The 25282-nt window shown below is 35.1% G+C and overlaps 1 pseudogene; it reads right to left on the minus strand.

Annotated features, from left to right (window-relative positions):
- Positions 1–1937: 1937 nt before the first annotated feature.
- Positions 1938–11841, minus strand: LOC101698883 (heat shock cognate 71 kDa protein pseudogene; annotated as a pseudogene).
- Positions 11842–25282: the final 13441 nt, after the last annotated feature.

The raw sequence follows: 25282 nt of genomic DNA on the forward strand, positions 1-25282 counted from the left end.
AAGTGCAAAGGAATTGAAGTTATCCTCTGTATATTATCATCCCCATAGTGGGATGAAATTGGAGATCCATAGGAAAAGAAACTGCAAAAGTTTCATGAACACATGGAAATTGCACAACACTCTTCTGAATAACCAATAGATCACAGAGGAAATTAAAGAAATCAGACAGTTCCTCCAATTAAATGACAATGACAATACGATATATCAGAATCTATGGGACACAATGAAAGCAGTCTTACAAGGGAAATTCATAGCAGCGAATACACATATTAGGAAAACAGAGCGAGCCCAATTAAATAACCTGATACTGAACCTCAAGCTTCTAGAAAAAGAAGAGCAGGACAACCCCAGAGCTCATACAAGGGAGGAAATTATAAAGATCAGAGGAGAAATCAATGCAATGGAGACTAAGAGAACGATACAAAAAATTAATGAAGCCAAGAGTTGGTTCTTCAAAAGAATAAATAAAACTGACAAACCCTTAGCCATCCTTATCAGGAAAAGGAAAGAAAAGGCCCAAATCCATGCAATTAGGAATGAAAAGGTTGAAATTACCAGCAGAAATCCAGAGGATCATCAATACCTACTTCCAGAACCTATATAAGATACAAAACACAAAAGAAATGGACAGATTCCTAGATACATATGAATTACCAAAGTTGAAAGAAGACCTGAAAATTCTAAACAACCCAATATCAATTAATGAAATTGAAAATGTAATTAAAAACTTACCAACTAAGAAAAGTCCAGGTCCCGATGGCTTTACTGCTGAATTCTACAAGACATTTAGGGAGGTACTACTGCAACTACTGTTTAAACTCTTCAATGAAATTAAAAGGGAAGCAATGCTCCCAAATTCATTCCTGGAAGCAAACATCACTTTGATCCCCAAAGCAGACAATGACCCAGCCAAAAAAGAGAACTATAGGCCAATCTCACCAATGAACATAGATGCAAAAATCCTTAATAAGATACTGGCAAATAGAATGCAGATCATCAAGAAGATCATACACCCTGACCAAGTGGGATTCATCCCAAGGCTCCAGGGATGGTTCAACATACACAAATCAATCAATGTAATACACTATATCAATAGAGCCAAGGACAAAAACCATGTGATTATCTCCATAGACACAGAAAAAGCATTTGACAAAATCCAACATGCATTTATGACAAAACCCTATAAAAAATTGGAATAGATGGTCTCTACCTCAAACTGATAAAAGGCATCTATGAAAAACCAACAGCAAGTATCATACTAAATGGTCAAAAACTGAAATCCTTCACACTAAAATGCAGGTCAAGACAAGGATGTCCACTATCACCACTCCTGTTCAATATAGTTTTGGAAACATTAGCCATGACAACTAAATAAAAGAAAGAAATAAAAGGAATAAAGATAGGAAATGAAGAAGTCAAATTGTCATTATTTGCAGATGACATGATACTCTATATAGAAGATCCCCAAAACTCCACCAAAAGTCTTCTAGACTTAATAACCAAATTCAGTAAAGTAGCTGGATACAAGGTCAACACACAAAAATCAATAGCTTTCCACTACATGAACAACAGATTCACTGAGACAAAAATAGGGCAAACAATTCCTTTCACAATAGCATCCAAAAAACTGAAATACCTAGGAATCAACCTAATGAAAGAAATCAAAGACTTCATCTCTGAAAACTACAGCACTCTTTTTTATGGTGCCAATTTTAAATACTTTTATTGAAGACATTGCATTTCCACTTATAATACAGTACTTATAAAGTGCAATGTTATCTTTTCCCTGTGCACATGTTCCATGTTAAAGTATTGAGAATGCCCAGTACTTTACTGTAGCAGTTAAGCTTTAACAATTGCCACAGAATTTGCTACAAATTTAGGTCCTTAAATGTGTTGTTGTGTGGAACAATGCTAAATCTATACTTAGGGTTGGCTTAATCAACTTCTTCAATGGTAGGCCCTGAGGAAGCACCACCAGAAGGAGGAGGACAATGTCATGGTTTTGTGACTTGTCTAGTTTGGCATCTTGAAGAGCCTTCTCTACAGGGTCCAGAGTGCCATGAAACAGGTCAGCATTCAACTCTTCTAATCGAGCACGAGTAATGGAGGTATAGAAGTCAATTCCTTCATAGAGGGAATCAATCTTAATGCTGGCTTGGGTGCTGGAAGAGAGGGTTCTCTTAGCTCGTTCACATGCAGTATGGAGATGGCAGACAGCTCTCTTGTTCTCACTGATGTCTTTCTTATGCTTGGCCTTGAACTCAGCAATAAAATGGTTGACCATTCGGTAGTCAAAGTCTTCTTCAGCTAAGTGGGTGTCTCCAGCTGTAGATTTCACCTTGAAGATCCCATCTTCAATAGTCAGGATTGACACATCAAAAGTGTCACCTCCTAAATAAAAAATCAGCACATTTCTTTCAGCTCCAACCTTTTTGTCTAAACCATAAGCAATAGCACCAGCTGTTGGCTCATTGATAATTATAAGTAAATTAAGACCAGCAATGGTTCCAGCATCTTTGGTTGCTTTACGTTGAAAGTCATTAAAGTAGGCTGGCACAGTAACCACAGCATTGGTAACAGTCTTCCTAAGATAAGCTTCAGCAATTTCCTTCATCTTTTTCAGCACCATAGAAGATACTTCATCTGGTTAGAAGCTCTTTGTTTCTCCTTTGTATTCGACCTGAACTTTGGGTCTGCCTGCATCATTCACCACCATGAAGGGCCAATGTATCATATCAGACTGGACTACAGCATCATCAAATCTTTGTCCAATCAGATGCTTGGCATCAAAAACTATGTTGGTGGGGTTCATTGCAACTTGATTTTTTGCAGCATCTCCAATCGGTCATTCGGTGTTGGTGAAAGCGACATAACTTGGGGTGTTTTGGTTTCCCTGATCATTGGCGATTATCTCCACCTTCCCATGCTGGAAGACACCCACACAGAAGGAGGTGGTGCGAAGGTCAATGCCAACTGTGGGTCCCTTCCATATGGTTGGTTGAGTGTAGGCCCGGTTCTACTGGTGAAGAAATCACACAAACACCTCCAAAGCTGCTGGTGCATTCAATGAGACCCACTATGGTACTCTTAAAAGAGAGATTGAAGATGACATCCGAAAATGGAAAGACATCCCCTGCTCCCTGGGTAGGAAGGATCAATATAGTGAAAATGGCCATACTGCCAAAACTGCTATATAGATTCAATACAATCCCAGTTGAGATCCCAGCAGCACATTTCACAGACCTTAAGAAAACAATTCAAAAATTCATTTGGAACAAGAAGAGACCCAGAATAACAAAAGCAATTCTAGGTAACAGAGACGTGAGAGGGGGAATCACAATCTCCAACCTGCAACTATACTACAAAGCTACTGTGTTAAAAACAGCATGGTACGGACAAAGAAACAGACTGGACGACCAGTGGAACAGATCAGAAGATGCAGAAAAAACTCCAGACACACTCAGCCACCTCATCTTTGACAAAGGAGCCAAACACCTTTACTGGAGGAAAGATAGCCTCTTTAATAAATGGTGCTGGAAAAATTGGGTTTCAACTTGCCAAAGATTAAAACTAGACCTATATCTCTCACCATGCACTAAACTAAAATCAAAATGGATTAAAGATCTAAATATTAAAATAGAAACACTGAACTGGCTGGAACAGAGGTTAGGTAGAACCCTTGAAGACATTGGTGTAGGGAAAGATTTTATGAACAAAGCCTCAGTTGCCTGTGAACTAGCACAAACAATCAACAAATGGGATCTCTTCTTATTAAAAAGCTTCTGCACAGCAAGAGAAACCACCAGCAGTGTGAAGAGACAATCCATGATGTGGGAATAAATCCTCACCTGCTGTTCCTCAGAGAAAGGCCTACTACCTCAAATCTATAAAGAACTTAAAAAGATCAGACCTCCCAAATTGAAAGATCCAATTTGAAAATGGGCATCTGAAATGAACAAATATTTCTCAGGCAAAGAATTAGAAATAGCAAATAAATATATGAAAAAATGTTCAACATCACTGGTCATTTAAGAGATACAGATGAAAACAACACTGAGATTCCACCTCACCCCAGAAAGAATGGCTGCTATCATGAAATCAACCAATAACCAATGCCGGTGGGGCTGTGGGGAAAGAGGAACACTGCCCCACTGCTGTTGGGAGTGTAGACTGGTGCAACCACTGTGGAAATCAGCATGGAGATACCTTAAAGAACTAGGACTGAAAGTCCCATTTGACCCAGCTATTCCCCTGCTGGGGATCTTCCCCAGAGAATTAAAAGAATCATACCACAGTGACATATGTGCACCCATGTTCATTATAGCACAATTTGTAATAGCTAAAATTTGGAAACAGCCCTAATGCCCATTAATTGGAGACTGGATAAAGAAAAATTTTTTTTATATAATGGAGTACTAGTCAGCCATAAAAAATGAGAAATTGGAGACATTTATGGCTAAATGGATGCACATTGAAGTGATACTCTTAAGTGAAATAAATAGGGCACACGTGTGTAAATACTGAATAGTTTCTCTGGTGTGAGAAACTGAAAGTGTAAATAAGGACTAAAAGGTATAATAGATAAGTGGGAAGGGTAGGGGAAAGGAATTATTATGACAAAATGAAAAAATGCAAACAAAGTCTTTGCAAATAGGGAGGGATGGAGGGGTTGAAGGGAGGGCAGGGGAAGGGGAAAAATAAGAACCAAGAAAGATTATGTAAAGGTGCAAATTTCCAAGGATGAATCTCATTATGTTCTAAACCTAAAATGTACCAATGATTAAAATGAATAATTGATAATGTGAAATAGGAAGAAAAGGTCCAAAATTATAGCAGAATTGGAGGGGTAGGGGAAATGAAAGAAGGGAAAGGGAACACTATGAGAAATGGAAAAAATGGAAACAAAGTCTTTTTAAATAGGGAAGGGTGGAGGGGTGAAGGGAGGGCTTGGAATGGGGAAAAATAAGAAGCAAGATACATCATGTAAAGGTACAAGTTCCCAATGAGAAATGTAAATGTATTGTATACCTAAAATGTATCAATAAAAGAATTTAAAAACAATCAATGGGTATTTTAGTTGATTAAAATAAACACTATTCTCTAGTAAATAAACAATATTTATATTAAAAGGAAATTATAAAATATGGTAGATTGCCTTTTTTGTTCCATAAAAGTATGACTTTACTTTTACATTAAATGTTTAACTTTTTTTCTTTTTTTGGTACTGGGGATTGAACTTGGCTCCTTGCATTTGGAAAGAAGGGGGTGGAACTACTGAGCTAAATTCCTGGCCTAAATGTTTAACTTTTAAAGCCTTCAGGATAAGTTTTCATTTGTTCTGAAGGTCACATTTTCCACTGGAAGAAATTTGGTTATATTTGTTATATAAACAATAAATAAATTCATTCACACACTCATCCATGCATCTGTCCATCATTGCTCCACTGTGAAGTACTGTCTAGCAGGCTACTGAGCCTTCCTTAGTCACTGTGACACCAAAAGGGGGAATAGAGAAGATGACACTCAATTCTGAACACTTTCTGGAGGAAGAGGAAACATTTCTCCCTTCTGTTCCTGTCTTGTCTTGGCTGAGAACTCTTGAAAGAGCTTAGGATACAAAAAAAACCAATATGGTTCCTAACACCAAAGAGTGAACAGTTTGGTGGGGGAAATGGATACACAAGTGTGATCATTTTATTTAGGAATCACCAACATTATATGTGATAATCAGTTTAGAACTCAGCTCTCCTCCCTGAGCTCAGCCTAGAACTGTCTATAGATCCCAGGTGTGAAGGGTAGGACATGTGCCAGACAGCCAGAGTCACAGACTTCTCCATGGAACTGACTTCACTGACCAGTCTGGCCATCCATGTCTGGTGCTGACAGCACCTGCTGCAGGACCTGTTTATATGCAGATGGCATGGAAGTGATTTTAGGGGGTGATGAGCTAGTCAAAATCCTCATTCTATAGCTCCACAGCTGAGCAACTCCTCTTCAGAGCAGTGATTTTGATTCCCCTTGGGCCTGCCACTGTTCATATTCTGAATCTCTTGTCTGGGTTGGCTTCTATTATTTGGTCCAGCAGCCATTGGAACATGTCTGTGTTCCAACTGCAAAGTGACAGAACAGAAGAATTCCTCCTGTTCATCCTCCAAGGATCTTAGAGTACTAAGTTAGAGTGAAGCTTGTCCACAGAACCTTCTCAGATTCCAAAGATCATTGCCCTTTCAAGCCCTGAGTCAAAAGCTATTAAAGTAGATCAAGTACAGTCAGAAATCTTTGGATTGGAAAAGGAACATGTTGTATGCACAAATATACTCCCAAATTTAGAATGTCAATGTCTACATCATAATGCAAGAAGGACTGAAAAGACAATGGGGTCTACTCCTGGAATGTTCTTCTGAACTTAGGGTTGCTCCAAAGCCTTTGCTAAGGTATATTTGCAGGTTTAGAAAGCACCAGTAGTCCCAGCACTCTGAAGCTGAGGCAGGAGGATCATATGTTTTAGCCCAGCCTAGGCAACTTAGTGACTCAGTGAGATCTTTTCTCAAAATTAAAGAAACAAACAAACAGATAAGTAAATTAATGAATAAAAGAAGGGCTGGGGATCTAGCTTTATGTAATGGCAGATGTTGGTGGGCTAAAGAAAACCAAGAAATTGATGCCTTTCATCTAGTTTATTTTTCTTACAGATTTACTTTTGTCTTTGTAGTCTTCAGGACAGTAGTCTGCAGTAGATTTACTTTTTTCTTTGCAACCTCATGGTTGCAAGATTCAGGCCCAGCTACATGCTCTCATACACACAACATCCATTTGATACAGTCATCATGGGAAAGGGACAAAAGGTTTCTTTTTAGCCAGACCAAGACCCAGGACCACACCCAGACCAGTCACTGGCAAAGCAGAAACGAGTGACAAATGAGACTAGCGCCATCATAATTCATGCTGAGGATGGCCACATTACCATAAAAGTGTGAATAAAACAAGATAGAATGCTTTCAGATAGAAAGGAGGGAAAACATGTAAGCACAAGAACATGTGTACCACCCTTTTGGTTCCAGGTAAACAGTGAGTATCATGCATGATTCTCTGGTATTTCCCTTAACTTGGCTTCTGGCAGGGAAAAAAGAATATCCAGGAGATAAGGAAAGAGGGTCCGTGTTTCTGTGAACTTTCAATAATTCAAATGACCTCTCTTCTCAAGGTTCTTTTTTGCTAACTAGGAAGAGCTGTAGTAGTTCCCAGTATTGGGTACTCTGGCAACTTTTAGTAACATCTATGGAAAAATACTTGATCCTGAGTGCTAATAAAGCATTGAATATTTTCTAAATTTGGAAGGTAGGACACTTGTCTCCATTGATTTTTAGCAGAAACTTCCTGCATAGTAGGAAAATTCCTACAGAAGACCCTGTCACATTTGAAAATCATCTGAGAAATGTTAATTGCTATTGTGGAAACAAAGACATATAAATAGTAAATAAAAAATATGACAGAAGGCTACACATTTGTGGTAAAAAGTTCAAGGACAAAGTTCTATTCACTAATAAAATAAGCCAATGCTCAGCGGAGAAAAAGGAAGATTCTAGGGCCATGGAAGGAGATACACAGATGAGCTTGGAGCATCTTACCATTCCAGAAAGGCATGGCAGAAAATTTAAAGGAAAAGATAATTAAAGGGATGGTAAAATCCAACCTAAAATAATTCCAAAATTGAAACAATTTGAACAATAAAACGTAGCATTGGATTATAATCCAGAGTACAAAATATATTAAATAAGTAAATGAATCCATATTAATATAAGTAAATAATTAAGGAATCCTAAATACTAGATACTTTCCCTTCTTAGAGATTGAGTTTAATAAACTCCTTCTATAATCTTCTTGAGTATGAAGAGAGTTCATTCCAAAGAACAGAGTATAAAAAAGGAAAAATATTAATACTACCTAGGCCACCTCCACAAGGTTAACATCACCATAAAAAAGTGATGTTAGATACGATAAGAAAAGCATTTCCTCTTTGTAGTGTTCTCTCCCAAGATCTAGATCCCTATTTCAACCATGAGCAAGATATCAGAAAAAGTCATATTGAGGGACATTCTACAAAATACTTAGTCCACAAAATATTAGTCCTCAAGGTCATGATGAATAAGTAGAGACTAAAACAGTCACATGCCAGAATTGACAAAGGAGACGTGATGACAAAATACAATGTAGCAACCTGTATTCAATTCTGGAAAACCCTTGCAAAAATGACATTAGGTAAAAACCAGTGTAAGGGAATGACAGAGTGCTTGCCTCAAATGTATGGGGCCTTCAGTTCAATTCCTAGCACCACAAAAACAAATAAAAAAATAAATAAACAAATAAACAAAGCAACAAAAATCTAGTGCCATTTGAATAAAATTTGAAGTTTAGGTAAGAGTAATATACCAATGTTGAGGCGATGCTCTGAAGTTAAATAAATAGGACACACATGTATATGTGAATAGTTTCAAATACTGAATAGTTTCTCTAGTGTGAGGAACTGAAAGTGTAAATAAGGACTAAAAGGTATAATAGATAATGTGAAATAGGAAGAAAAGGGGCAAAGGGGAAGGGGAAGTGGGAGGGGTAGGGGAAAGGAAAGAAAGAAATGGAATTCATATGAAAAAACAGAAAAACGGAAACAAAGTCTCTGTAAATAGGGAGAAATGGAGGGGTTGAAGGGAGGGCAGGGGAAGGGGGAAAAAATAAGAACCAAGAGAGATTATGTAAAGGTGCAAATTTCCAATTCTGAATGTCATTATATTGTATACCTAAAATGTACCAATGATTAGAATGAATAATCGATAATGCAAAATGGGAAGAAAAGGTCCAAAGGGGTAGGGGTAGTGGGAGGGGCAGGGGAAAGGAAAGAAGGGAAAGGAAAAATGATGAGAAATGGAAAAAATGGAAATAAAGTCTGTGTATAGGGAAGGGTGGAGGGGGTGAAGGGAGGGCTAAGAATGGGGAAAAAAGAACCAAGATGCCTTATGTAAAGTTACAATTCCCAATGAGAAATGCAATTGTGTTGTATACCTACAATGTACCAATAAAAGAATTTAAGTGAAAAAAAAAAATATATATATATCAATGTTGATTTCCTGACTTGGTGAAATGTACCATGGTATCTTAGGCCACTTTGCATTGCTATAACAAAATGCCTGGTTCTGGGTGACATATTAAGAAAAAAGTTTTATTTGACTCCCAACTCTGGTGGCTGGAAGGTCCAAATAGCATGGAATGGCTGTCCTAATGAGCAACCCATGGATATGTCATATCCAGGCAGAGCAGTGGAAAAGGAACCAGCTTCATGGCAAAAGGGCCTATGTATGTAAATCTAATATTCTTCCAAAATAAAGAGATTATTTTTAAAAACAAGGGAGAGAGTAGAACATAGTATGCCTTAACTGGACAATGGCCTGATCAAAAAGGATCTTATGTAATGTTCGAGGGACTCCTGAAGAATTTTGATCTAGGTAGAAATGGGTCAGGGTTTTATTCAAGAAATTAAATTGGAAAATTTGACAAGAAGCTGGCAACCAGAGGCAGGAAAGGAGGTGTGATGAGTTTAAATGCAAAAACAGAGATTGTGAGAGTTCATTCATGCACGTGTGTGTGCTTGTGTATGTGTTTACATATAAGTGACAAATGTACCAGGCCAAAGACATTTTTTGACAAATACCAAAAGAGAAATATAGATATCTTATAATTAAAATAAAGCATATATTGTTGTTTCTATTTAGTTGCATTAGATTTAATATGATCCTTGCAGTCTTTTTTTTTTTTTTTTTTTGGTACCAGGGATCAAACTCAGGTCCTTGCACATGCGAGGCAGGCAGCAGAACCCCTGAGCTAAATCCCTGGCCCTAGTAGTTAAGACCATGTCTTACTCAGTAACAATTTTCATCAACCTTCTGTACCAGCTTACTGACAGCAGGCAACTCCTTTTAGTCTTTTTAAGAAACAAAGGATACAGCATTATCTAATTTGAAAACAACATTGTAGACTTGGTATGTGTACATATATATAAAATCAGATTCTGGTCCTCTATCAGCTCTTAGTTATGTAGTCCTGGTCTAATTCAGTTATTTTTTGTTTTTCCAATTTCTAAAACAAGGAGATTGAAATAGATTGCCTTTGACTTCCAAGATAGCTATCATAGCTGTTAGTATGAAATTACTACATCTGGAAAATTATTGGATTAGAAGATGATTAATCAGTGTCCTCCCAGACTTAAGGGGAAAGTTAATATTTGTTAAATGCTTACTATTCTAAAATATTTTATCATTAATGATTTTTTTATCATATGAAAGTAATGTTGTCCTAAACAACATTAAATTATTTCATTAACAAGAATTTATTTCAAACTTGGCTGTTTTATGAACTTTCTATGAATTTCAATTTGAAGCTCAATGCCTTCCACATTTCCAAGCAAATTGTTTTAGAACTATGAAAGTGTTTGCAGTATTAAAATGTTTCATAAAAATTCTTTTAATGCCTTAAGACTAAGGAAAAAGAAATCAACCGTGAAAGAGTTAAGACAGCCTGTACTGTAATGGATACTCACTGATTAAAAAGAGCCAAAATGTTGACAAAATTTTATAAGCTTGCATTAATTTTTTGGTGAACTGTTATTATATGTGTATATATTCAGATAAATAATACAAGCTATTTATTCTGATAAGGCAAAAGTGAATTACATAGCACATTTAAGAAAAGTTCTAAGTTGAGAAATTTGGTATGATTTCAGAGTCAGGGTATCAACTAAATAAGACTTATCCATAATTTAATTAAATCAATTTTTTTTCTTGAAGGAGGCTGAGGCAAACATAATTATAGTGGTTTATACTTCTATGACACATATCTTTTCTATTGCTCTGAGTGTCCAAATTTTTCAGACTGAGGGTTTCTTTCTTTTTCTGTATTATAAAATTAAATCTTTTTGGAATTGGAATTTAAAATTAGACTCACCCTTATTAATATTTTACTTTTAAATATAGGTAGTATTGTATTGGTGAAGCCAGAACACTTCCCCACAAATGTTAACATCTGAAGTCACATCAGAAATCTTACTGAGGATACTTGAAAATAAAACTCATTATTATAGGACATGTAAATATGCTTGACTGCAGTTGAGTTCAATTATTTTTTAGGGTCAGAAAGGAGCCCTTCAGAAATGTTAGAAGAAAAATTTTTACAACATAAACGTCATGATTTTGTCATCATCTATTTTTAGGATATTTGTAGGTACCTACTCTCTGTGGGACTTGTTGGAGGGAGAGTGGTTGGCTTTGCCTAATAAATTAGAGTTTTAATCCAAATCTAACTTAGAAACAATTGAAGTGCTGCGTTTCTACTGAGCATTTGTTGGCTTTAATTCAGATTATGTTTTTTTGAGTAGTTCTCCGCTGTTATTTTTATAAAATTTACAATTTTGAAAGCACACATTAAGCATGAAGAAAAAATATTTATGATTACAGTTATAACCCAGTGAAGCACATTAAAATTCTTATACACCCTGGAAAAGGATTTGATATTTAAATTATTCATCTTGACAGTTTTAGAGAAACAATAGAGGAAATACACATCTCCATTGGAAAATATTCTGATTTTCTGTCTTAGTGTAATATTAAGTAAATATCCTTATAATTTTAATTTTAATTTTTGCCCACTGCTTTTACCGTGGAGCTCTATGTCTTTTTTTTTCTATTTGTATTCCATCCCTTCTATTAAACTAATATTTACTTTTAAACCACTTTCAAATACTTCCAGGTGCCAATCAAACAAGGAAGAAGTAGCTACCTCTGTAGGCACCATCTCTATGTGTTCCTGCAATGTCTGGTAGTGTTTGGGATAGCTTGATTTTTAGTTTTGTGTCCATGACACATAGGATCAGTGTCACTTTACCAATAGCAAAAAAGGAAAAAAATAAATGGAACTCAATATTATGAAGCATTTTAATGCTATCTAAAAAGCCCTAGCAATATTTTTGTAGCATATACTCAGAACTCATGGTCCTTGATCTTCAAGCCTGTTATTTCAGACCACTGAGATATGTTACCTCTCTGAATAAGTGGACAAAGATATAGAAATGCCTTTGGAGTGACATTGGAAAATATATTGTGTCTAGAACAAAGAAGCAATGGTGCTTTCCTACCGTTGATCTTGCTACCATCAAGCCTTCAATTTGACATACACTGCTTTCATGTCATTGAAAGACCATGAAAAGATTCACTTCTGATGCTGGCAGCACAGAGGACAAAGATACAGTCTGTTTCAGAAATATAATAGAAAAGTCCCAATTGGATTTACATATATACCCTGAATGTATAAGAAAGTTTCATTTCAAAATAAATTCACCAGCGATTCAGTACCTTTTCATATAATTGAGAATGAAACTTTTGCATATGAAACAGAAGAGATCAGCATTAAAATAGAAGTAGTATATGTAATTATTTTTAATAATTATACTGAGTTAATAATTTACTTTAAATAAATTTTAAACAATTATGTTTATGATTAAACAGATTGCGTTAAATTATTTCTGGTCTACAATGACTCTAACAATACAAAACTGGTGAGGTTGTTCTATGGTTTGGACAAGCATCCCCAAAAAGCTTAGGTGTGAAGAGTTTGGTCCCCAGCTCATGGCACTAAGAACTTTTAAGTTCTTTTTAAGTTTCAAGTTCTTTTTAAAGTTCTTTTTAACCTTAAGCCATCCAAATTCCCAAGCAATGGAGTCAAAAGATCATGGACTGGCACCTTCCAAACTGTGAGCCACAATAAAGCTTTCTTCAGTATGGGCTGATTGTTTCAGATATTTTGTTATAGCAACAAAAAAAAAGCTGATTCAGAATACAGTGGCAGCCATTAGTGCTACTTAGCAAGTTTACTTTTTTGTTCTGTTTTGTTTTGTTTTTGCTAACATGCAAGAAAGCCCTTTCTTGATTTCTTGAGGTAAGTGGCCATATGATTTGTTCACTATGAAATGTGGAGGCTGATAAAAATTCTCCACCTTTCTTTTCTGCTTGACAGATTGTGCATGCATATGTTAATGTGGAAGAATAACAGAGTCACCAAACAGAAGATCTCAGTTCTAGAGATTATAATTTTTTTAAATTGTTGTAAGCTAGTGAGATTTTCAGGCTATTCTTTAATTCAGGAAACTTAGCTATTTGGATGGATCCTTGGCCTTAAATAAATAGCTTTATAAAAAATAATCTTTGGAATTTTAAGCGAATCCCTATGATGTCAATATCTGAATACTTCTAGAATACTACCAAAAGTTATGCATTGGGACCCTGATAACAACAGAGAGATGGGCTCTTCTTTGGTTCATAGAGGCCACAAAATTCTTACTATTATTATATTATAAATTGATTTTTGCAAGAATTTTCAAACTTAACAACATGATTTGTTTCTCCTCCCTCTCTCCCTCTCTCCCTCCTCTCCTCTCCCTCCTCTCCTCTCTTCTCCTCTCCCCTCTTCCTCTCTCCCCCCCTCCCCTCTTATCTCCTTCTCTCTCATCTCCTCTCCTCTTCCTTTTAATCTTCTCTCAAGAGTTTGAGTGATAAGCGTAAAGATTTAACTCTGTAGTAGTATATATGTAAATCAGGTGTGCACTAGACACAGTGGTGGTGAAACTGTGGCTTGCATGCCACAGCAGGCTGTTCGTATCATTGAAAGCTCTAAAAAGTTCTCCATTACTGTACTGGAGGATCACTATCAGGAAAAAAAAAAAAAGAAACGGGAAAAATATTGATAGACCTGTGACATCATCAGGTTCTACATAAATGAATGTAATTTTAGAACAAAAGTTTACAGAAGTCCTATAAAATATCTCAAGGGATAGATTCACTTCCTTTAAAACTTTGTATCTATTGTTGTCTTTTATCTAGTTAGCACTTGAACATAGAAAATTATTTCCTGCATTTTTGCAGATAACAATATTGTGGCACAGAAATTGTCTCACTGGTTTCGGCTAGCGATAAATCCCAGAGCTGGATTCCAAATTGAAGTTTGATCCCAATCCTCCAAATTTTATAAATAGAAGTAATCTACTTAGTTCCTGCTTCATAAACTATATCTTCAGTATGAACTCCATGGGAACCCCTGGGTATTTCTAAATAACTTTTGAAAATTAATGAACTTGCAGAAACTCATATTGCAGTAATTAACATACAATTTTAGAGCTCATTCCACTATACTTCATGAATGAAATTTTAAGCTAATGAACTTAAATGCATTATTGTCAATGGGTCAAATTTAGTTTCACAGGTGGTTTAATGGAAAAATTTATCAATTTAATGTCATTCTTATATTATTTATAACAACAATAATGGAATATTTCCCTATAATCAAATTTGCTTTTTTGTGATTTATTAAGTGGTGTGTGGTAATATCAATAGTTCTCCCTATATCTCACCTTTTCCCTTAATATCAATCAGGAGAATTTAGGTAAATGCATAGATCTGACAATTGCTATATTATTTACTCAGTCTCCACCAAATAACTGCTATTTTATTTTTTATTTATTGTTTTACTGTGAAAAATATATGCATTCTCAAGAAACTAGTGAGATTACAAGTATAATTTAAACCTTTCATTAGTAACTTCAAATTTTCTCCTTCATAATCTCAACTACTATCTGCAGGACAACTAGCCCCACTCTTTCAAAAATTCTAATGAAACAACAAAAATACCTTCTCCCAAGACCTGCACTCAAAATCAACAAATCAATCATAATTCAACCAGAAGAAATGCTCTGTCAACAAGTTAGTGGAGCTTTGATTGATATATAATAAATATATAATATATTATGTATATGAAAAATGTAATACTATGCAATATACAGATATTACAGATATCTATACATACATTATATACAATACAATATATACATGTGTGTACATATGCATATATATGAGCAAAATGATACATATACATAGAGATATCTTAACGTGAAATTTGCATGCAGCACAAGTGTGAGCATCTGAAATCTGTAGAGAAAGTCTTCAGGAAGGAAATAAGGGAATATTGTGGGCTGGCTGAAACTTGCAGGTATGAATAGAAGCAACCGTCTACAGGCAGAATTTCTTCTTGAAATGGGAACTTTTCTGTGAAGATGCTTTAATTGATTGAATTGGGGCCACCCAGAGTATACAGGACGATCTCACTTACTTAAAGTAAATTGATTAGGGGTTTTAGTTATATCCAAGGCAACAACAAATCATAGCTAGTGTTAAACAACCTTAGTTGGAAATCTTCTCCTATTAAGTTAAACATCAAGTTTCTGCTATTTGTCATGACAAAAACATGTATACTTGAGTTTGATTTTCTCCTGGTGGTATCTGTTGTTTCTTAAGGACTTAATCATCTGTATGCCTTTTTAAATTTTCTTATATCAATTTAGTTAGTTTCTACCTTGTTTTTATATTCTTTATTTTCTTATACAGCAGATTCCCCTTCTGTTCAAAAGTAAAGAGCCAAAAATAAGTAAAAGATGCATTAGGGTGAAATGAAGAAGGGGCTACAAGGCATGTGGAAGATTTGAAAAGAAACTAGAAACCAAGAGCGAGGATGGAAACATGAAAAAAGTAGTTAAGAACAACATTGATTAATTAAACATAAGATCAAAGGATGCAGAAAAATAGTTAGAGAGGAATAATGGCTATGTGATACAAAACATGAAGAACCAAAATATGAAGTTAGCTTGCAGGGGCTGGGATTTAACTCAATGGCACCACGCCTGCCTTGCAAGCGTAAGGTCCTGAGGTCAATGACTGGTACCGATTAAAAAAAGTTAGCTTATCAAAGATGTAAAGAATAACATTTGAGAATTCAAAGATTTAGTGGATCCAATATTACCTAAGTACAAAAAGATTTGTGCATAAAAATCAGATTTGCCATTTTCCAAGAAAAATAAATAACTTTTTGTGTAATCAGATATGTTTAAAAACATTTTAAAGTGTGAAAACAAAAAATATTATAAATAGCCAGGTAGCAAAAATAGGTTGCATTAGAAAAAACAAAATTAAGTAGGTCTTTCAGATACTTGTACATTATTAAATTTAAACAGAAAATACAAAGGTGGACGTAGCTACACACTTTGAACCAAAATAATAGTTCCAATATTACCTAAGTAAAAAAAGATCAAGTTTTAATCTTGTGTGACTCCATTTCATCCAAATACATGGAATAATAATACTGTTGATAGAACTCAGATAACCTTTTTGAAAAAAATAAATGAAACAATAACTAGAGATTTGAAATCTATGCCAGCATGATATTACAGTGATAATATTCATACTCATGTTTTAGCTGAACAATTAATAATAGCTAAATCTTGGAATAGCCTGTGTATGTCCATTAACAAATGGATAAAGAAAATGTGGTATTTATACACGATGGAGTACTACTCTGCCATAAAGAAGAATAAATTTGAGTAATTGTAGGAAAATTGATGCATCCTGAGACCACGATGTTAAGAGAAATAAATCAGACAAATGAGTTTAATACTATAAGATTTCTCTTAGATGAGAAACACAAAGTATAATTAAGTAAAACAAAAGATAAAATAGAAAGTAGGGAGATAGATCTTTTTTGAATGGGAAGGGGATCAGGAGATGGAGGAAGGGAGGACAAGGGAAGAGAAAGGTATGAATAAAGAATTGAGATGTGAGTGCCCATCAACTGGAAACTGGGTAAAGAAGATGTGGTTTTTTTTATAAAATGGAGTACTACTCAGTCATAAAGAATGACAAACTAGAGACATTTATAGCTAAATGGATGCATATTGAGGCCATACTCTTAAGTGAAATAAATAGGACACACATGTGTAAATACTTAATAGTTTCTCTAGTGTGAGAAACTGAAAGTGTGAATGTGGATTAAAATGATTAAAACGAATAATTGATAATTTGTAATAGGAAGAAAAGGTCCAAAAGAGTAGGGGAATTGGGAGGGGAAGGGGAAAGGAAAGATGGGAAAGGAAAAATTATGAGAAAAGGAAAAAAATGGAAACAAAATCTTTGTAAATAGGGAAGGGTGGAGGGGGTGAAGGGAGTACAGGGAATGGGGAAAAAATAAGAACCAAGATACATCATGTACAGGTACAGCACTCAATGATAAATGTAAATGTATCATATACCTAAAATGTACCAATAAAAGAATTGAAGCAAAAAAAAAAAAGAATTGAGATGTGTTTATACATATATCCACTGCCCACAAAAAATTTACTCATTATCTAATGAAAACATGTACTGATAAAAAGTAAAAACTGAAGGCTGGGGATTTAGCTCAGGGGCACCGTGCCTGCCTTGCAAGTGCAAGGTCCTGAGTTCAATCCCAGGTACCCCCCCCCCAAAAAAAGTAAAAACTGACAAAAGATAACAGAGCTTATGGAAGAATGGACAGTCTCTTCTAGATGGAGCTATAGAGGAGCGAATGTGGAGAGAAGAGCTGCTTTCAAGCCAAGGAGTGTACCAGTGTCCAGTGAGGTGGAAGCATAGGAAGCCTCTCATGCAGTGAAGTCAAAGCTCAGTGAAATGATCTTGGAATAAGATGGAGGAGTGAAGACTCTGTAGGGTGTCAATCCTCTCAAAATTTACATAAAACGTACCTTTTCACTCTAATAGCCCAGATTTTTTCCTCACATAGCCCACCATGTAGCTGCAGATAGACTCTTCTGCCTCATGATGTAAACATAGGGCAAAAAGGTAACAGCATTTGCATAATGTTCTCTCTACACACTGCTGTTGGATGGAAAATACAAAATTCACAAAAAGAAATATTTCTTCTTAGATTCTCACAACCTCTTGTTTCGCAGTTCATGAATCCGACTCTGATGCTAAGGTGACAGTTAATGTAAGTAAATTTTTGTGTTCAGTGAAGGAGACCTGGGAAAAGATGGAATATCTCTTTTTCTTCAAGAATTATCAGATGGTACATGTTCATGTTTGAATGTATCCCTTCCACAATTCATGTTGATGTTGAATCCTCATTGTGATATTATATGGTGGGGGCTTTTAAACCTGATTAGGGCAGGGAGAGCTCTCCCTACATGAATGGATTAATAACTTGTGAGAGGTCTGCAACTAGCTTTGGCCTTTTTTAGCCTTGTGCCTTATGAAGATGCATGAGCAAAGGTGCAATCTTGAAATCAGAGAGAACAGTGGTCATCAGATATTGGATGCTGATAACTTCATCTTGGATTTCCCGGTCTCTAGAACTGTGAGGAAATAAATTTCTGTTCTTGTAATCTACCCAGTCTCAGGCATTCTGTTATAGCACTACAAGTGGACTAACATATTGATTAGGGACTCTGAAGAATAGGGTGAAGAGGACCACTTTGAGCAGTAAGTCAGGAGACAGATGTTGGATTTTCTTGAGATATTCAGTAGAAAGTATGGAAATATATTATGAAATATCATTTATGTTAAAAAGCTTGCTAATGTCCACAGTTGAATTCAGGAGTATACCTACATACTTAAATAATTAAAAAGTTACTGTTACAGATTAAGGGGCTGAGGGTGGTGGAAAACAAAATTCTTCACTTTTTCATTCATTTATTCAAAATATATTGAGCCATATACTACAGGTCAGATATTACAAGCAGTGAGCCTAGAAATGTAATATGTCAATGTAAAAATTAATTTTTACCTTCTAGAGAGGAAAACAGAGTCATAAGGAAATTACTTCAATGCAATCTCAGAGTTAAGTGCTACCTGTCAAGAAGAATGTAACACATTTAATAAGGAGAGAACAGTGCATGAGGCCTGGTAGGCTAGCAAAATTTTATTTTTACTGTAGGTTATTAGGTCATCATTGAGTTGAATTTTTAATGAGAAAAATTTTTCCAAGTGGAAAAGTTGAGGAAAATTAGATAAAATTATATGTACAAAACCAAAGAAGTATTATAAATTATGTGATGTGCTTGGAGAGTACAATGTGAGTTTGAAGCAAGTTTTAAAAGTAGATTGAGGACCAGGGATTTAGCTCAGTGGTTCCGCTGCCTTCCTTGCAAGTACAAGGTCCTGAGTTCGATCCCTGGTACCAAAAAAAAAAAAGTAGATTGAGCTACTGACTGGAGATTTAGCTCAGTGGCACTGCACCTGCCTGGCAAACACAAGGTCCTGAATTTAATTACTCTGGTACCAGAAAAAAACAAAACATAACAAAAAAACAATTAAAAAGTAGATTGAGCTAGGATGTCTGCATAACACTGAATTTAGTCACTGAAACCATCATTAAAAGAAAAAAAAACTTCTGAATATTTCAGTTACATTTTCTACCATCATGAATATGGTCTGTAAATACAATCAGAAGGAAGTTAACATTTATACATTGCTGTCATCTTGTCCTCTGACTCCATTAAAATTTTGACAGTGCGTTTTATGGCAAAAAAATGATATCTGGCATCATGTGCCATATTTACTTATATTATTAGACACTTTCAGTTGTAAGTGATTCCTTAGTTGTTGCTCCATTTGTTCAACACTCTTGAAGAGTACAGGGTAGTTATTGTGTAGAATCTTCTCAGTGGGGTCTTCAGGATGCCTCTTCATGATTATAGTGATGGTGTATACTTTGGAAATATTTTACTGATGTTTTGGGGGTCCTTCTCATTTCTTCTTATCAGCTGGCTCATATGGTTTTGATTTGTCCTCAAACTCAGATGTTAACTTTAATCATTTTATTAAGGTAGGATTTGCAAGGCTCTTCTACCAGAAAGTTACACTTTCAATCCTATCCAATTTGTAAGTATTTTGTAGGAAGGTATTTTTGAAAACATGTACATTTCTCATGGCTTGTTAAATTTTGAATCATTTTTTATTTTATTGTATGAGATATAATTTAATAATATTATTTATTTTGATGTTCATGAGGTCCTGTGGTGACCAGTGGGGGCCCCTACAAACTAGCTCCTGTACCCTTTTATTTGGTCCTATTATTTTTGTAGCACACACCTCCTTAATTTTAGAAACAGTATATTCTGAGATCATCATACTATCTCCATGCCCTATATTTGAAATCAACCTGATTCTGCTTAGGAGAGAATGCTATTTGTAACCAAAATATGAAACTCTAGGTCTGGTCATTGCTATTGGGGTGTTGCTGCTCCTTGGTGCTCTCAGTGGAAAGAGACGGGGAAAATGTTTGAAAATACCTTTGTATGTACATACATTCATACATACATGTGTACATACATATAATACTTACACATATCTACATCTATCCTGTAGTCATAATACGTTGTTCTCATAACACTTCTTCAATTCCAGTTCACCATCACAGTAGTAATTCCTACCTTTCTTTTTAATTCTCCTCTCTGACATAGACAAAATGTCATTTTCCTTGTTTCCCTATTCTATTCATCTTCTTCTAGGTATCAGTATTTTTTTGCCACTATCAAACTTGTCCCCACCAACACCACCATCATGCTTTTGTACCATATTCTGGCTCCCACACCCTGTATAGACCAATACTTTCTATCTCTGGGCATGGAAGTAAGCTCAGGCTCAGAGTCACAAGGACCTAGTAAGGAAGCCTCCATCATCCCTCTTGAGCTTTGGTTTTCTGTGGTGGGCATCCTTCCCCAGTGTGGCCTTTTCGCTTTGTTCTGATGTTTTAACAGAATCATAATAAGATAGTTGTGCATCCCAGACCTGCATTGAGACTCTTCTTGCTTTGCTGGGTGTCCTAAATCTCACACTTGGACTTCTTCACTAACCTCACATAGATGCCTTCTTCATCCCATTTGGACCCTGATACTATCACTTGCTCTTTAGGGCCCCACTAGGATTATATGGCTCCCTCTCTACCCACTGGCCATCAATACCCCTTTTCCTCTATGCATTCTCATCTTGTTTGTTTCCACATAATGGCTTTTGGAAGGAATTTTCAAGGCAAAACAGAAGGTATAACAGAAGCAAGAAAGGAAAAGAAAGGACTATCAACATTTTTAAGTGGAGGAAATGGTATACTGGATTTGAGGTTTAGTGCAATACATTTGGAAACTGTAAGGGACTTTGTTAAGAAGTCATAAGGTTAATTGGGTTAGGAATGAGGAATCTGCATAACACATCAGATGATGCAGATATAGGTCTGAAATGTGACAGTGATTGCAGGATTTTAAAAAAGGAATAAAAATATTTTTGAGACTGGAATAAATTGGTGATTAATTAAGTAATCTGCAGGTAAGGGAAATTAATTCAATTCTAATATATATATAGTGTTTCAGCTCCAGTTTGGGAAGCAGTGGAAGGCATTAGTCAATTTGGGGTCTTATTCTTCAAAATAATCTTTTCTTGTTCCCTTCACAATATTTAGGAGACCTGGTTTCTATCCTTCCACGTATTATCCTTTAAATGGTACATGCATTTAAAAAGACACCATTCTAAGTATTTTATTATATCCTTTGAATTTCTCTTTGAAAGAACTCTCTGATCAGTAAAGATTCCCTAGATAACTATTTTTCAAATAATATAAGCTTATAAAACTAGTCAAAATTTTCATTTTGTTCCTAAGGATCTTATCCCTTGTCATATTTTTTTCTCAATACTATACCAAATGATAAAACATATATTGTCACAATCTTGATAAGCTACATGGCTATCTGACTTTACAGTACTATCTGAAATATGAATCACCAGTAGGTCATAGTATCAATAGAAAGCAGGGACAGTAACACCACTAAAGAGTTATTTAAATTGCAGCAGTGTCAGCAGCTATGAATTTAAATGTTACTCAAACCAATAAACTGAGCATTTCTGTAAGAGAAAATGGCTTTTATCCAATTAAAAAATGGCTGGAATGAAAATCAAAGACTGAAATAGAAAACAAAAAATAAACACGGTCTTGTAATCAAAGTTTTGGAACAAGAAAGGGAGAGAAACCATGTCAATTTCTGGAAGTTGAAGTCTACATCATCAATTTCTTTTTCATTTCTTGTTTCTGTTTCAATATCCGGTAGTTATCAGCACAGACACAGGCAACACCTCTCAGTCATGGCTGACTCTTCCTCACTGGAAGTAATGAGACATACTAAATTCCTTCTTTGGCAATGGCACTTTGAAGAAAAATCAGTTAATACATTTTGGACAAGGAAATCTATAGAATCCACAGAAAGCTTGGGAGAAAGAAATTGAGTATTTGGAACATATTGGTTTATTCCTTTGGTCTGAAACATCAATAGACTTTTTTTTTTTCCAAATTGTTTCATCATTTCTTGTCTTATTTTCCATGTTCTTCTTTTAATTGTGATTTTCTAAGTTTCATTATAGTACTTGTCATAAGAACTCCTTAAGTGTTTGCTACCTAAACATATTTGGCAATGTTCTTGCCTTTTCCCTGTCACAAGAGCAGTATGAAAAAGTTCAGATAACATTAAGAATTTCTGCTATGATGGAAAAATCTTGAGAAATTGTCTATTCAGTAGCTCTTATTGTGGGTCTCCTATTTTCAAGGAACTTGAGAGAATAAAATGATTGATTATTAAAAGTTCTTATTTTAAAGAGTATTTAATATTACAACAGTGATAAGACATTGAAATATTTAAATATAATCAGCCTGTGCCTTAGAACTACACAAATCTTAGACATTTCTGTTAGAATGTAGAAAAAGAGAGAGAAATCATTATAAGCTAAAGTGACAAGAAAAGAACTGTTTTTGCGTGACAAAGTTTAAAATATATTTGTTTACTGGTTTAGATTTTTAAAAGAAGATATAATAGCCTCATGTATTCATTCTTATGTTCCACATATTCCTTCTTAGATTTTATTATATGAATTTTTTAAGCAATTTGATTCTTGTTAGATAATGGTTTTTGTCAAAAAGTTGTGTGATCAGTAGGAATCTATGTGGTGTGGGAGAAACAGAAATATTAACAAAAATATTCAGAGTTGGCATTCAAGGTCTTCCATTATTTCAATCCATACTGCTTTTCTAACAGTAATGATAATCCATTATTCCCTGTGGTGGAAACAGCATTATATTTTTAACAATCCATTTGCTTTCACATCTAACTCTTTAGAAAGACTGTATTTCTATACCTCCTACAGTGTAGGAGGCACCATGTGTCAAGTTCCAGTCAATGGAATGTGTTCAGAAATGATGTATGGTATATCCATCTCTACTTTCTTATGATATTTTTGTTACTTTGATCTCTGATTGTAAGCCCATAGAACTCCTGGAGGAGACCATAGAAGAGAATATCAAAACAGAAGAATTCCTGAGGTGCCATGTATAGTGCTGTCTATGGTACAACTCATGAAACTGTAATGTAAACTAAAAACAAACTTTAATCTGTAAGTCACTGGTATTTGAAATTTCCTGAAGAAACCATCATATTTTATGCCCTATTACATCCTATGCATGCAGACTAGACTCCATATGGTTAAAATGGCATGTCTCATGTATTCCTATTACAAGTTACTCTGGGACATTTATCTGGATCATGTTCCCCAATATGTCTACTTTCCAAGATCCTGCACATATTTTAAGATTCAAATAAAATATTACCTCCTCATAGATTTTTTCTCTCTTATCTGCAATAAGATGGGAACTTTCACTTATGGTACTTTTATAATCCTTCTTCCAGCACTTATTTTTAAATTTTCTCTTTTGTATGTTTCTTGTATACGTATTCCTCTATTTGAGGATGCACATTTAGTGTGTACTATTTATTCTCTATTCCCCTACTATGTTATTACATACAAGGTTCTAAAATACAAATATGTGAAGTTAGCAGTCTATAACCTGGAAAATACCTTCACTAGAATCCAACCATGCTGACATATTTCTATTGTTTACAAGCTGCCTAATTTTTGGCATTTTGTTTTTATATCAGCCTTAATCGACTAGGATAAAATTTTCCATAACCTTAATACCCTGGGTGAGTAAATAGATTATAATTTTGAGAGACTGGAATTTTTAAAAAAATAACTTTCAAGAAAGAGAAAAATATTCTATTTTTACATTTTAAAAGTATATGCACTGTTTTTTGCACTCTTAGGCAAATCCTTAATGCTGACCTTTAGATTCTTGCTCTGAAAAGCTTTGCCTGCCACTCAGGCCTTGATTTCTGGCTGGCAAATCTTCCAATTAGACCTGTGTACATTTCTGACCTATCCTCATATGAGAATTTCCTTATTTAGCATCTATTATTCAGTAAATTGTCTTGGCAATTTCACTTGATTTTTCACCTGGATAATTTTTCTCCTTGATTAGTCCAATTCTATGTTTCTACTAAATTCATCTGAGAAAAGATACTGCTTTCTAATTGACCTCTCAACTTGAGAAAATATACTTAAATGTATCGGATATATTGGCTTTTTAAAATAGGAGTATTTCTGTCCCTTATGAGTACAGCAGCAGGCTGAGGACCTTGCATGGTTCTGTGTTCACCCACAGCCTCAAACATACAGTGAAGACAAGTGTCCAAGATAATAAACTGTCATTAGTCTTGGATATGTTTCTGAATATCTGGGATGCAGGAATGCCTGCTTCCCTCTTGACATCAGCTATTCACAACCTAGAATGCAAATACAACTGGAATGACTTACAAATTCATATAATAGGGGACATGTCCTTTTATGTGAGCATTTTATAGAAGTGATAAAATGGAAGAATCTGTGTTTGCTGATAGAATTTTACTTATCAATAAGGGAAAATACAAAGTGTGCAGTGAGGAACCCCTCTTGAAAATACTGCCACTAGAAATCAGGAAGCCATCAAATTTTCAGACTTCATTAATGATGTGCAGACATGAATTGCTTAACAATTCATGGGGACAATGCTTTGAGAAATGCTTCCTTAGATGGTTGATCATTGTATAAATGTCTTAGAATACAATTACACAAAAAGATAGCCACAAGATAGTTAGGTGATATAATCCTATGGGTCACCTTCATCTATATGTGGTCCATCGTTGGCTGAAGAGTGAACCACACGACAGTATTTGCTTCCAAAGTATTATTTTATGTGTTTGTATACTATAGCAAGTTAAGTAACACCTCATTTCAATAATGGAGATGACAATGTATGCAAACTTTGCAATAGCATATTTGTAGAACAGTGAAAACTAGAGGCTAGAGGTGAAAAGAATAAGGAGAAATAATAATCAAAGAGTAGGAAGTCAGAGAGCAAACATAGGTTTCAAAGTTTTTTCTTTTGAGATCAACTATACAGCATAGTAAATGCAGCTGATCACTGAATATTGTATATATCAATAATAAGAGAGCACAGCTCAAATGTTCCA

This window comes from Heterocephalus glaber, unplaced genomic scaffold (assembly GCF_053883595.1).
Source record: "Heterocephalus glaber isolate CG9 unplaced genomic scaffold, H.glaber_assembly_v1.0 deba00001472, whole genome shotgun sequence".
Lineage (NCBI taxonomy): Eukaryota > Metazoa > Chordata > Mammalia > Rodentia > Bathyergidae > Heterocephalus > Heterocephalus glaber.